The following is a 15,261-nucleotide window of genomic DNA, read 5'->3' on the forward strand; positions in this document are numbered from 1 at the left end:
CTAAATTTCTACTCAAACTGATTGCTTTTATTTCATTTTACTTTCAGGAAGAAGAATACGTGATTTAGAATCAAATGGTATTCCAACCTCGATGGAAGAATTCAACCACGGTAAGTTCACGTAAAAAAAAATATATTTTAGTTCAGTTAACACCTCTCGTAACTGGTCATTTCTATTCATAAAGAAAGCAACATGCTGCTTTCCAGATTGTGTAATATTCCTATCCATCAATTTGGTCTCCGTTTTAGCTTTAAATATTTTTCTCGACACTTTTTTAAGTGAAACACTCCATATTCGTCACTAAGATGTATAAAAATTTCTTCGGTCTTCCTATATTGAGTATAATATTATATTATATTCAGTATATTACATATACTCAATACATTTTATTGAGTATAATTAAGTATATTTAGTGTTAAAATCCTTCGAGTTCGGGTGATTCAGGAACATATTAATCAAGTTTATCTTGAGGAACGGAATTGTTGTGTGGAATGTTGAACTGTCGCCGAAAAGCTCGTTCTGTAGCGATCACAGATCTGTTGTTTTTATAATAAGCGCGTACGGCAAAACCATGATGTGCACCGGTCCAGACCATATTAGCTACTGAAATGGGGTCAACGACTGAACAAAGGCAGACCACGTGCAACTGCAAACCCCACCACAGCTCTCGCGGTAATCGATAGAAACTGCTTAGTCGGTTCTGCTGCACCCTAATCTTTCCTATCTTTGTCCTTACGACATATATTCTGTATCTTGTTTATCTTAACAAGAATTGTTATCAATTGACTACCGCAAACTAACTAATCTTACGCTACACAGCATGTATATTGTACCATGTCTTTTGCCAACACTTTGTCCCTTTACATTTTTGTTTTTGCATTAAAACCACAAAAACTATAGATCTTTAAAGAAACTCTTAAACTGTTTTCACTCTTTTTTCTTAGCTGTATCTTCCGAGTGCCACTTTGATAATAGCTTCATAAATCTAGGTATTAGTAAGCACCTGTTCTTCGTAATTTTACCAGTGGCAACTGTGGAAACTACGCCATCTCTGGCAACCCTGGAAACGTTTTCATTATCCTCCTTGATCCTGTTCTCTGTAGTTCTACTGGCAACCCTGGAAATCATGCCTTCCCTACCATCCTTCTACTGCACTCTTGCCAAGTTAAAGGTATTATCTTGACTTGACTTGTTCAATCTAATCTTCCTCCTATCAATCTCCGCTTCAACATTTGCGTTGGTTTGGTTAGCTTTCCATACTTTCTCCCCTATCTTCTTCTCCTCTTGCCGGCAAAACCCACTCTCTGTTGCAGAAAGGTAAATAAATCGTTCAAACGAACCGATTATTTTTAGTGATCGAACCGTTCACCGCGTATCAAACAGACACGGGCAATGTATGACACAAAAATCGTAATTACTCCTTAGTATTTTCACATCTAAAGGCAGAAATGGCAAATACATAACTATGAAGATTGCAAACGGCTACAAATCTATCATTAAAATCAAAAGTAAAACTAAGTTGAGCAAATAATGTCAATTCATTCTCTAATCAAGAATGAAATAGTAATCCGTTGGGTGATTTGTCCATTGAGCGATTTGTTCTTTGGGTGATTTGTCGATTGTGTAATATGTCCCAAATTATAGTTGGGGGATTTGTCTATTTTTGCATTTGCTAATTTGTCCATCTTCACGATTGGGAGATTTGTTCATTGGACGAAGTGTCCTAGACTCCATTATCCCACAGAACAGCTAAGACGTGTAGAATGGAGTCATAGAGGTCGTGAATGGTAGCAAGTAGAATTACACTATTCCGTACTCTGTACATCACTGAGCTTTGTGAAAGAGGATGAAGGCAAAAATCTACACCGCATTTGTGGCTTGTAAACGGATCACAAATGTTCAGTTATGTTTAGATCAAGGGATTGGACGAGCCATGGAGGGAGCTCAATTTCATCCAATATCCCTTAAATCACACCACAAAAGCCCTAGCTGTGTAAATGAGAGCAATAACATCCTGAAATATGACGTTATTGTTCGGAAACATTGGCACCATTGGATGCACATGGTCTCCTAAAATGGTGATATAATCACGGGCAGTGACGAGACAGGTAAGCGCTAGTATAGTACCTACTGAAAACCAGAATATTACTGCCCATAATATTATAGTTATCGCCATATTTCTTAGTTGGGCCGAGACAATACGGATAATACCAGTTTGCCACATGACACAGTGCTGTGGGAGGTACTGCTTGAGTTCCTTCGTCACTTGCACTGCAGTTGCACAACGGTTCGGAGTGACAATCCGTTTTAATGTTTGGCAGGAGCTGTAAGTGAGGGATTTTTTTTTTCGGTTACTGTTTGTCTTCATCGATGTGGTTCTGGCATGAGTTTTGTAGCTGTCACGTTGATACTCACCAAACCCACTTAAAACTTTTCGCCACGATCCCCAAACATAATCCAGCGCTAATAATTTGCTCTCTTTAGAAATCAGAGAGGTAACTCATTTTATACTATCACCGTCTGCTCAGTTCACTGTATATTGTTGTTCTACTTCTCCTCATGTAGTATGGAGCTTGGCATACACCGCTATCAAGAGTCAGGTGCAGCGGTCGCTGCCTGACCGTTGCCGTCCCGTACGTGTATTCAGCTCCATGTACTTCCATTAACCCTCGAGAAGTCGCGCTGAAAAAGTAACGCGAGTAGTCGCGCGCGGTCAAAAGGACCGCACGAACATAATGTGATGCAAATATAGTTTTAAACATTTTTCTTGTATTAGAAACGTAATTTTGTACATTTTCTGATTAAGAGGGAATAATATTTTTATTATTATAATAAGTTTTACAGCAATAACTATTAGTGAAACCTACAATTAGACATGTCCTTTTTTTCTCATTTGGAATAAAATGTTTTTTTTTTTCGTTACGTATTTCTTTAGATAGATAGCTACGCACTGGTTTTATTAAAAATTCTAAATCTGATGACGATCTTTTGTTTTTGTCAACTCTGGTTCGTCTAAAATTAGAAATACAATAGTAAACTAGTTAAAAATATACTATATAAACATAACACTAAAACAAAGCTTCACAGCGCATTTTGCATTGAATTAGAGCCCACTCGTAGCTAAGCGGTTAGCATACAAGCCTTTGGCGTGGGACTTCCGGCTTCGATTCCCGGTGGGACCTCATGTGGTTCGGATCCCTCGTTAAGCAGTAGGTCCACGCCTTACATAGCCCTGATGCTGGAAATGGCGCTAAATTGAAATCAAATCAAATTTACATTGAATTATTTTACAGTCCTGTTATTTTGAAACTTCACCTATAGAGCACCACATTGAATTATTTTAGATTATCTTCAAATTTGCACTGTTCTACACTTCGTCGTCGTTTATTTCGTCCTCTCCTGCTCCATATATATTTGTTATGATTTTCCTCAGACAAAGCTTCCACGAGATCATCTCGGCTGGTTTATCCAAATAGTCCATTACTAACATTTCCCTCTGTATTTTAAGCTGTTCAATTCTAATTTGCCCTTCTTTCATACTTGGTATCAGTTTGTTAACTCTGTCGACCTCTGTTCTGTCCATTAAAATAATATTTATGTTTATAAAGCTTAAAACATCTCCAAAGCAAAGGTCACGTGCAGAGCGAAACACAGAAAAAACATTACACGGTTAGTTGCGCGCCTTGGAAAGCACCGCAGAATCACTAAACAATCACTAATAGTTAAACTAAACAACGGATAACGGAGTGATTGAGCAGGAATGATCGGGAAGGTGAGGGGGAAGATTAACTAGACGGAGAAGTCTGTCAGACATACAGAATGGACACTAGATCGAAAATAATTTCCCTGCGGTGCTTTTGACCGCGGCGCGACTACTGGAGGGTTAAATTGATAAGAACTTGCATGTCTTCCAAATTGAGGTGAGGTAATGTATACAGACAAATCAAATTCCGCTAAAGTGTACACATGATAGGAACTTTGTAAGATGTGAAATCAAAAGTTCTGCAGTTTTTTGAACAAAGTATTAGCTATTGTTCACAAAGAAACCGTTTTATACGTTATCGGTTATTATAGTTTAATATTCATACTGTTTCTATTATACGTTTCCCTACTTGTAACATGTTGCGCAATAATATCATACACTATATGTATTCCGATTTCATCATGTTTTACGCTGTTTATTCAATCAATTTGAGGATTATAAAAAGTAAATAACTGTGGTATATGTTATACGTATGCTACTATTTTTTCATGGTAGCTTAGCGGATTGTAAGTAATGAAATATCGCACCTAGTAGATTGGTTTGTTAAATGCGAGCATGAAACTAAAAGCACGCCACACAATCTCTACTTTTTATTTTCAACTTGATGTATCACACTTACACGACTGAAATTCACTGTGCTTCATACAATTCTCGATTTATAACATTAACGATGCATACATGATACAGTGAACATAACAATAAAAAGCTTCCTAAAGCTGATGCTTAAAAACTCAGTGCAGATTATAAAATGCTTAAAAAGCATAAAACGTGAAAAAAATGACAAAAAATGTATTCAACACATATGTGCCATTTTGTTAACTACAAAGGAATAAAATAAAAGAATGTATGCGGATGTTTAAGATTAGCCGCGACAGCGAGACACTGTCAGTGAAACAATGTTTTATTAGGAATGACGTTATTGTTTTATAAAACATAAAGAGTACATATTACTAACATAATGGCTATTTCCATACTTCATACAATGTGCAAATGTTTAGAGTAGTCTTTTACACGCGAATAAACGTTCTTTTCTCTTCTCTTTGTTTATAAATAGTGAGCCTACATTCCGTATTAGAAATTAGAATTTTGAAACTAATATTTTATTGTTGAAATTACTTGCAGCCTATTGATAAATGTAATACTTGCGAAAAATACACGCACTTAATTTCCTCAAATAAAAGTGAAACATGACCAAAGCAAATTACTTCTAATAAATAATAGTATTTTGGTTTCAGCAATGTATCATTCCATCATTCCTTTATCTCACGCATTATCTGATGAACGGCGTTAATCTCCTTATATTGTAGTAAGTTGAGAAAGTTATAGATTGATCAACATAAAGTGCTCCCGAATTACAAGCTAAAAAGGTTTTGTAATGCTGTTTGTGAACCATATTTTCTTAAACAGAAATTATTTTCACATTTAAAATTATGTATTAAACCCCTCCAGCTAAAGAAACATTGTACTGCATATAAGTACCCCATTGACAATCCGCTAGCGAGCCGAGAGCGGCCAAACACCGGGTATCAAGCCAGTATCGACAGCGGCTCGCCAACGACTTTACACTTTTTGCGCCGGCAGCACGCTTAGCGGTAACGTGTCTGCTGCCGCCAAAATGTCGCACGCGCGTTGGTCAGTGATTTGTGGTTTCTACGAGCAAAAATCCATACGCAGGCAGCCGGTTGAATAAATGCCTGGGTCTTAAAGACCAGGTTTCGGAAGAACGAAATTGAAGTACCGCTAAATATTACCGTTATTCTGTAATCAAACTGAAAAAAAAAATAATAGAAAAATTGTTTTCTAGGAACAGTAGTGTGCATGAGACAGTTATTACGAGAAGGCTTAGTGCTTTCATTAATGCGAATTCCACAAATTTCTGCTTAACGAAAGCAGTTAGCCGACTCGTGATAACTGTATCTCATGCACACTACTGTTCCTACAAAACAATTTTTCGATAATTTTTTTCAGTTTGATTACAGAAAAATTATAAAATTAGCGGTACTTTACTTTGGTTTATGAGGCCCCTTTTGTCAGACTATTTTTCACTTGAAAAAGCAATACGGTATAATGTATTATAGGGAGCTAGCTTGTTTACCAGCGGGGACTGAGGTAAAGGGGGAAAAAATTCAACAACCTTTCTGCCTGACTCTTGCAATACTCCCTTACCCTCCTTCTATATGTCAGCGTTGCCAGGGTTAAAAATTTGTCACATGAATGTCATTCTGAAGAGTTAGTGTGAGTTGGTTATTTGTTGGGTGCTGTTGTGGTTGCAGTTTTATTGCTTATTATTCATTTGACAATGGCTTCACAGCGTAAGAGAGGGCAAACTATACACAGCGAAACTAGAGAAGTAATAAGGAAGGCCATAGTGCAGTGCGACGAAGAAGCGAGGGGGAAAAAACTGAAGCATTTGTTTTCACAGCCTAATTTGCGTGTGTCCACGTATACAGAGATCTTCGATAGGGATTGCATAATTGCATAAACTCTTTGAATTAAGTGAGTATTAGCTGAATTTTTTCACAACGCACTAGCAACCCTGCCCAGGACCGTCGAATGACCGTTTCTTCGCGACGGGGTGGGGAACCTGCGAATCAACTCTGAATTCCTCAGCCTCGCATTAAAGCTAGCTCCCTATAATATGTATCCTCATCCGCAATAAATTGTTTGCATATACTGTAACTTCCACATTTTCATTAATAACTCGCTTTTCTGACTATATTATCGCTTCTTTGTGCTTTCCTTAACAAAGCAGTGTGATAATGCATAATTATTTATTATTTTAGAGAAAAAATTAAGCAAAATAAGAAAATTATAAGCAAAAAACCTTTAATCTTATGAAACCTTAGTGTGTCAAATAATGACACGAAGAATATCCCGTGGGAAAAAAGAGGGAAAATGACACAGGTATTAGGAAACACTCACTAACATCTGAAGCTATTGAACAGAAACATGAACTGAAGAGTCAACTACGTATTTCTGCGTTTAATATGCAATTCACAAATCATGCACAGTTTCAATATGCAAAATCAGTCAATATCTTCAGTTGAAATTACTGATATCGGGAGAAAATGACTATTTAAAACTTCAGATGTGAACGTGCGCTTGGAGCGATATATGAGCATTATTACTACTTATTTTTTCATGAATTGTCTCGGTGGTCAAGCATATTTAGTAGTGTTCTTGAAGGTCTAGCATCGGAGGGCGGCAGTTCGAATCTGACTCCCGGCAGTTTTGATTTTTTTCAACATATGGAAACATTTCTTTAAATATAAAGTTCTGCTTTGAAGTGCTTGAAAAAAAAAAAAAACAGATGAACTATCACGTTTCAAAGCCTGTTACATTTGTTCACCCTGTCATCATTTATATACGAAGACGCTAAAATGAGGAACGTTAACATTGTTAATTGGGAACAACTTTCTGATTTGAATACCAACCTTAAATCACATGTCCAAAATGAAAATTATTCATGTTCTGATACCTATTGTAATATACAGGTCACAGTTCGCATCAAGCCGCCGTCGAGTCAACACGGGTACTCTGGTGCTTCCACAGTGTACTATAGCCTATAGTATCGTAGACCATATATACGTTAAGTGTATTTCATAGCTCTGATTACTATATCAAAGCAAAACTACCGAAGTAGGAGTTATACTCCGTACTCTCAATTATTGCCGTTTCGGCGTAGTGTCGGTGTATCAGTGCAAACGTGAATATGGAATATAAAAAAGATCTTCAATTTAAACTAGAATTTGACAAGAAGTTCCGTGCAGTTCGACCAGTCTTCTTGGAAATCTACCATTGGATGAACTCCACTTTCCCAGGTATTTTTGATCACATCAGTGCCATGCAGTTAAATAGTGAAAATTTTTGTATTTCTCTAATATTCAAAACGCAACAGGAATACGATGACTTTGCAGGTCATGCCCCTAGTGAGGTCCCATTCACTCATTCAAATAAGGAAGTGAGTTTTGTTCGAATTATTTCCGCAGCAGATCCGACTACCCTCCTTCGTGTGTTTGAGTTTCCTATCGAGGCACCGAACAACTTATTGAGTGAGGCTCTTAGTGCATATGGTTCAGTGATTAAAATAGAAGATCAGGAATGGGCCCCTCCTTATCCCCCTGGTATTAAAACTGGAACTCGCCATGTACATATGAAACTGACATCTCATGTGCCATCCCGACTTCTAGTCCATGGTTATAAAGTAGGAGTATCATACAGTGGACAACCGATTACATGTTTCAGATGCCAAAGCTCTATGCACACCGTAGCGAACTGTGTACTGAAACGGGGGGCTCAACCCCGAGGGGCAACGAGTGTAATCCCGACCACTTCTCCGTCAATTCCTCGCATGACAGAACTCGGAAAAGTGACTCCTAAGACATCCTACAAATTAGCCCCACCTGTCATTTCTACGAAATCTGGTAACCAAGAAGATGATCTGGAGCATCGACCCTCGGTTCCGGACCCAAAGGAGTTCCCTGCACTTACAATAACGTCTCTTGAGAAAGCAAAGGACGATACCCAACTTCCCAGTAAACGAGTGCCTTTATCGCCTACATCGGAGGCCTCCGGCATACGAGTAGAGCAGCATATCACCTCACACAACATGGAGGTTGAACCACATCCCTCACCAGTTGAGGATAGCGAGGTCCCGAAAGAGACACAGGAAGAGCATCTTGAACCCTTTGAAAGCGAGTTTCTCCAGCATGAGACACAAGGAATTAAATTTAGCGATGTTATTTCTAAACAAAAAAGACGCAAATTATCCCGGAAGGAAGAACTGAATTCTCACTTGGAAGGCAGCCAAGTCTCTCTGTCTTGCGATCGAGACCCACGGACTCGCCCACAGCAGGTGTTTGAAACAGATACATAAGGTATTGGTCTTCAAGGTCAATGGATACGAATTCACCCCAAGTAGTGTGGTGTGTGCCTCCATTGGTTTGTTTTTTCTCTACGTCACGTGTGTACAACACAAGTGCCCTCCGTTTCTAATAGTGCAAGAGTGCAGAGTGGAACAGCGGTATTTATCACGTATACAAACAGGAAATCCTTGAGTGTTAGTTGTGTTTAAATCTACCATCGCCGTATGGTTTTATTTTTACCTGCAGCACTTATATTCATAAACATCTATCATGGATTTTGCAAGTTATTTTTTGCTTCACTTCTTAGTTTTAAGACTCATATTAACTTTGAGTAGCGTAAACTTACGTAGATATCGACATTGCACAGAAGTGTTATACTACGAAATTTTCCTCTATATGACTGTGATAAACTCTTTATCCTTTCTCACGATAAATTTAAATCGCGCAAGTAGTGACGATAAAAAACCATATTTAAACCAATTTCTCGTATGTCATAAACCGGATGTAGTTTGTGTGCAAGAACTTATACATGATTCATTTCACAATATGATGGACTATGATGTGTTTGCTAATTTAGGACCCACCACTGGAGTAGGGATGTTTATCAGAAAAGGATTGGGGCATACCAATCTTACTCTCTCCCCTGACGGACGTATTATTCATTGTGTCATACAGGGGCACCTGGTCGTCGGACTATATGCTCCTTCTGGCTATACAGCTAAGAAGGAACGGGCTGAATTTTATGGCCAAAGTTTGCCACAATTCCTGCCTCTTAATATTTCTCGTATGGTAATCATGGCTGATTGGAATACCACTGAAACCAGTGCAGATTCAATTCCGCCCACCCCCCCTTGTCCCGCATTTTTGGAATTTTTGCGGGCTTATCATTTACGGGATGTAGTCATTGTTTCCAATTCACCGAGGACCTATACCCATTGTACTTCACATTCGAAAAGTAGGATTGACAAAATATACGTCACTCCTGACTTATTTCACACTATTATTGACGTACAGACTATTATACCATCTTTCAGCGATCATGCAGCGATCAAGCTCGACATAAAAACAGATCAACCCTTGCCAGCCCTTAGCAGGCGAGGATACTGGAAGTTAAATACATCCTTACTTCACCACGACGGTTATCGGGAGGAACTGGAACAACAATATTTCTATTGGGAAAGGATGCAACAATATTTCCCAGATCTCGCCTCTTGGTGGACGACAATTCTTAAACCTAAGATCGCTCGGTTCTTCCAAGGTAAAGGACACGAAACACGACACGATCGGCAGTTGATGTTTGAATTCCTTTATGAGGCATTGCGTCAGGCATGGTGTGCGGCCCCCTCACTACAGAATAAACGCACAGTGCAACAGCTCAAACTACGACTCCAAAATCTCCAGGCTCCCACACTCATGCCTTCTTTTATTAATGAGACCACATATTATAGGCTTGCCCAGGAAACTGTCACTATTTACGACGTTGCACGTCTATTGCACCGGCGGAAACAGGCTACAATAGTAGCTTTCCGACTCCCGAATGGTGATATGACTAGTGATTCGATTCAGATACTAAATGTTTTCCGTGAGCATTACCATAAATTAGTACAACCCCGACCTTCTGACACCAATGTTACAACTCAGTTTTTGTCGATTATTCCCAAACTGATTACGGAGGAAGAGGGTCGTGATCTCATGCGCCCCATAACTTGTCAGGAAATATGGATGGCCCTCCAGGCAACAAAAGGAAAGGGCGCGCCAGGATATGAAGGTCTGCCGTACGCGTTCTATAAACAATACTGGATTTTTCTTTCCGATACCCTAGTCAAGTTATTTAATACATATTTACAGGGAGGCCCCATCCGCGGTAACGTCGGAATCACAATCTTTATCCCGAAATCCGCCACTTCCCAGACTGTACAGGAGTACCGACCCATCACTTTACTGCCTACCGATTTGAAACTTTTTACCAAAATTCTGACGGCACGTTTAAAACCCATATTGCAAAAGTATATTAGTCCATATCAGGCAGCCACCCACCCCAAATATAACATCTATTATGTGTTACGTTCGTTACGGGATTTTATAGCGTACGTGCAAACTCGGCGCATTAAAGCGGGGGTCCTTGGCATAGATTTTTCTTCCGCATATGACTGCGTTGATCACGGGTTTCTTCTTCAAACTTTAGACGCTTGGGGATTTCCTCCTGCATTTCAACAAGTCATAAGACAACTATACCAATCGGCCCAATGTCGAGTACAGATCAACGGTCATCTTTCTGACATATTTGCTCTGCAACGCGGATTACGGCAAGGTGATAGCATCTCGACGAGCCTCTTTGTGATAGTTCTAGATACCTATCTCCGGGCTCTGGCTAACATTACCTCTCCCGGTATACCGGAATACCATTAATTACACGTCTTCGGATTTGCGGATGACGTAACCTTAATAGGAACTACGCCCAAAGATATGCTCACCGCCATCCGCATAACTGACGAGTTCACCCAGTGCTCCGGCTTGGCATACAATAAACACAAGACCAAACTCCTGTCATTTCACGGATTCTCCCTACCCTCTTTACCTGATTCACGCTCTCACATTCCCACGGTTGATGTTTTAACAGTACTCGGCATAACTTTTCATAGCGATGTACGCAAACAAATGGATGCTGTCTGGCGTCCTATAGTTCATCAGATTAAGCAGATGCTATACTTACAACGGTTCCGAGGTCTGCATATCATACATAAGGTCCAATATCTTAACCAGTATGTTGCTGCTAAACTTTGGTACTACGCGCGCACCTTTCCCCTCCCTTCTGTTTACGCTCGCCAAATTGAATCTGTATTTATGTGGTTTCTTTGGCGGGGCTACTACTTCCGCCTCCGCCACAACACTATTTATCTTCCTCGCAGCGAAGGGGGCCTTGGACTCGTAAACATTCGTCTTAAAAGTCAAGTTTTATACATGCTAGATGCGTATCAAGACGTTGAGCCTCACATGGACTGTACACGGGTGTGGATCGAATGTTTCTGGCCCGAATACTCCCAACCAAGGAATCCGCCTTTCTGCAGATTTGGCAAATTATGTTCTACCTATGTCACCAATCTTGTTCAAGCATGGACATATTCTGGTGAGCTTGCTTCCCTACTACATATACTCACCAAACCTTATACCAGCAATTGTGGAGAGCGTCACTTGTAGATGTGAGAGTCCGGGTACAGGATATGTTCCCCAATAAACAATGGCGCCATATTTGGCAAAATCTAAGAACCAATGTCCTCCCTTTGCACACACAAGCGGTATGGACGACCATAGTTCATCAACTGCCTGCCACACAAGAACGACTTCTGCGCATTGGACGTACCACAACCCTCATCTCCAAATATTGTGGCCACTCCGACACACTATCTCATCGCTACATGTCATGTTCAGGTGCCGATATTATTTGGAACCTCCTCCTTCGTATGTTGAGCTTGATCTGCCGTACACCTGTTTCTTTATATACAGTCGATCTCCTATTCTTTCCTGCATTTCAGTATTACCCAAAAACCAAACATAATACGGTCCTCTGGTTAGTTGGTACCACATTGTTATATGTTCATCATTCCATGCCGTGGAATGATGAATGCTTATATTTCGACTTTCTACAACGGGAACGCCGCAAATATTTTTCAGTCGATCTCGAAAGACAATCTTTCAGTGGTTTTTTGCAAGCAGCTCTGTCCCACCTGTCGGGAAAGACCGGGAGGCCATGAATTGTGCTTGTGAACATTTTGCTTGTTATGCATAACCATTATCATCGTACAGCGGAGTAGGTTTGCTCAGAACCACATCTTGGACTCTCTTCCCAGTGGTCGGTCCTAGATTACGCCTATATTGTCTCCATGTAATTTTGCTATGTAATATTAGTGACAGAGTACAATAAATATTCAGTGGTCAAGGTATTTAGTAGTGTTCTTGAAGGTCTAGCATCGGAGGGCGGCAGTTCGAATCTGACTCCCGGCAGTTTTGATTTTTTTCAACATATGGAAACATTTCTTTAAATATAAAGTTCTGCTTTGAAGTGCTTGAAAAAAAAAAAAAAAAAAAAACAGATGAACTATCACGTTTCAAAGCCTGTTACATTTGTTCACCCTGTCATCATTTATATACGAAGACGCTAAAATGAGGAACGTTAACATTGTTAATTGGGAACAACTTTCTGATTTGAATACCAACCTTAAATCACATGTCCAAAATGAAAATTATTCATGTTCTGATACCTATTGTAATATACAGGTGTGTATATATGGAGAAAGAAAGAGAGAGAGAGAGAAAGTATGTGAGAGAGATAGAAAACAATATATGCTGTTATTTTAATTACAACGTAAAAAGTTATTGCAATTCATAATCTGGATTTTTACAAAGCGATTTGAACGCTTGAAGCGACTTAATATTCATAAAGCATCTTTTTCTTGAAGTGTCGCAAATAGTCCGATGCTTTGTAATATGTGCCAAAGAAATAAATGCATGTTTTTAACAGGATAGTATCGTCTACCTTTTGCTTCAATTGATGGTATAAAATAATGTTGAGTTGATTTTAACATCCCTTTCAGCATCGAGGCTATATGAGACGTTTACATACTGATTAGCGTGAAATCCGAACCACATGAGCTCACACCGGGAATCGAACTGGGTCTCTTACGTCAAAGGTGCGTATGCTAACCGCTTAGCTACGAAGGAACTCGGTATGAAACCAGAATAGCACACATTACCCCATATTATTTCACCTAAGGATTTCTGTTTTATGATCAGTTAAAATAGTATTTCTGGACACCGTAGCGAAAAATGTAATTGCTTTCTCAAGTAGTGTACGAAAAATACAAAGAATAAAGACAGTAGAAACGAAACCAAGAAATGAATTCAAAGTAAAGTGCTTTGCCTCTCTCGAATAAATCACTCAATGTATTACAAGTGCATATCTCGTGCATTTCCAGTAGAATTATTAAAACGCGCTGGCTTTATAACTTGGCTGTGTGGTCTAGTGGCTAGCATGTGTGTCTGTGGTGTACAGGGTACCGGGTTTGATTCCCGGTGGGAGAACTTTTGGAATTTTAAATGTTCTCTACGTGTCTGTGTTTGTGTCCCTATCATTCAAGGTTACTGTAAAACGTGTATAACCGAGTAGGAAATATACAGAAATTACTGATAAGGGGAAAGTAGACTTTGGTAAGTGAACTTCGGGCCGCCTTTCGCGACGTAAATTAAGAAGAAAATAAGTGGGTTTAGCGAGGCGCTTGAAATTACAGTAATGATTGACGGTTCGGTTCCCAGTCCGGTTTTCTTTCAATATGAGGATATTTTATTTTTTCTAAATACAACGTTCCATTTTTAACATTTGAATTGGTTATAAAAACAAAATCAGATAAACTGTCAGCTTTCAAACCTCTGTCACTTTTATTCACCATCTGTTTGTATACGAAGATGACGCTATGGAAATGCTAGCACTACCAAAGTTCAAATAGATTTCTAAGTTAATATCAAATTGAAAACACACGCCCAAAATGAGAATATATGCATAGTTCAATTATACCAAACAAAATCCGCTATCCCCATTCCCTTTGGCGGTAGGGGTAACTTTAAAATTTTAAAGTGGGACCCCCATTTCTTATTGGACATTTCGATTCTCCAGAAAAAAGTGACTGATTTCACCAAGAATTGAAAACAATTCCTTCACGGATGGTACTGTAATCGATACGGGAAAAGGAGGGGTAGCAAAACGTTATGAATATGTTTTTTGTCAGATCCGTGCTCTGTGGTCATACAGTTAGCTTACTGGACTGCACAGTCAGAGATCCTGATTTCAATTCCTAGTAACCCTAGGGGAACACCAAATGAGTACATAACAAGTAGTGACTATTTTCATGAATATATGCATCATATAAAAATCGCTTAAAGTTTGATACTAAGATATTATTATTATTATTATTATTATTATTATTATTATTATTATTATTATTATTATTATTATTATTATTATTATTATTATTATTATTATTATTATTATGTTACATATTACTTGAGCTTATAATTAGGAAGACCTAGGCGCAGATGGGAGGACAATATTAAGATGGATCTGGCAGAAATAGGAATACAAAGTAAAAACTGGATCCAGTTAGAGAAGGATAGAAGTCAGTGGAGAGCTTTTGTGAATGCGGCATTGAACCTCCGGGTTCCATGGGCCATAGAATTAGTTAGTTAGTTAGGAGGGTAAGTGTGCCTAAAGTCAGCCGTCTCCAGTAGTCAGCCATTTTTCAGTAAAAAGCATATTAAATAAACATACAGTAGCTTATCAAACAAATAATCAACTACAACTTAAATCAGAGCTCCAGTATTGAACCTCATTTGTTCTGGCCTGGTGTGACTCCTCGTGGCAGAAAAGAAAAATTATCATTTGAGGTCTGCTGATGCAAGTGAGCAAAGTGCGCATTTTGTTAATAAAAAAAATAAGGAAGAAGCTTTACTTCAAAGTTAAGTTAAAATTATATTATTGTAAAATAGTACGAGTAAAATAGTACGAATATTGCTTTCTTCTATGCATGAATGTATCGTAGCTTATTAAAAATTCGTGGTTTATGATACAAAACAAGATATTGC

This window comes from Thermobia domestica, chromosome 12 (genome assembly GCF_964235325.1).
Source record: "Thermobia domestica chromosome 12, izTheDome1.hap1.1, whole genome shotgun sequence".
NCBI lineage: Eukaryota > Metazoa > Arthropoda > Insecta > Zygentoma > Lepismatidae > Thermobia > Thermobia domestica.